At 34.8% G+C, this 884-nt stretch overlaps 1 pseudogene; it reads left to right on the top strand.

The window, feature by feature from the left end:
- Positions 1-249: 249 nt before the first annotated feature.
- Positions 250-366, top strand: LOC145266867 (5S ribosomal RNA; annotated as a pseudogene).
- The last annotated feature ends 518 nt before the right edge of the window (positions 367-884 follow it).

The raw sequence follows: 884 nt of genomic DNA, 5'->3' as shown, positions 1-884 counted from the left end.
CTAAGGGTTAATAGCAAATTCTAGCAGCTGACTGCACGAGTAAATAGAAATAGCACTAATGCCTATTCCAATTGTAGTTCGTGCTGGCATGTGTATACTTTAATAGCTAAATATTTCTTTTGAATGTTTTCCAATATTTTTAGATCTCCTGTGTCTTTAAAATGTAGAAATAGTGATTACTAGTACATACTTAGCATTGCCAAGTAAAAAAAAAAAAGATTGCTGGCCAGAGGATTTAGTCATTATTTTAGATACGGCATAATCCCGTTGACACACCGGTTCTCATCAGATCACCGAAGTTAAGCAATGTTGAGCCTGGTTAGTACCAGATGGGTGACCATTTGGGAATTCTAGGTGCTGTATGTGTTCTCCGCTTATCTCGGCATTTGTTTCCAGTCGTCCTGTACATACACTTCACTTGCCACTGGTATTTAACAATGTTGACTCAGGAGAGGTGTGGTTGGAGATTGTGCAACTCCTGCCACAAAACTTTCACGCACAGGCACCCCTTTGTGGGTATCCATAGTCTGTCAAAGACTGAAGGAGCCTGTGTTTATTTTAGATACACCAAATATCCTTAGTTGTTCTGATTTTCCTGAAAGTTGATCATAGTTTGGATTTTTGGAAGCATTATACATTGAATTTCATAGATGGAGATGGTTAACACGGAAATAAAATCTAATTGATTAAATGAAAACTTCCGTTTTTAAATGCAGCCGATCTTGTTTATAATAATGATTAAAAATAAATTCCATTAAATGTAAGTTAAATTAGAAATAAAATTAAATGCAAGTTAAATTAAAAATAAATTAAATAAATAAACTTTATATAATACCAGCAGTTCAGCCCGGCTTTGCTCAGACCCTATATACTGTTCATAACTT

Source organism: Euprymna scolopes, chromosome 41, assembly GCF_053919585.1.
Source record: "Euprymna scolopes isolate OS-2025 chromosome 41, ASM5391958v1, whole genome shotgun sequence".
Lineage (NCBI taxonomy): Eukaryota > Metazoa > Mollusca > Cephalopoda > Sepiida > Sepiolidae > Euprymna > Euprymna scolopes.
The sequence above is the reverse complement of the archived record's forward strand: the minus strand, read 5'-3'. Positions and strand labels throughout refer to the sequence as shown.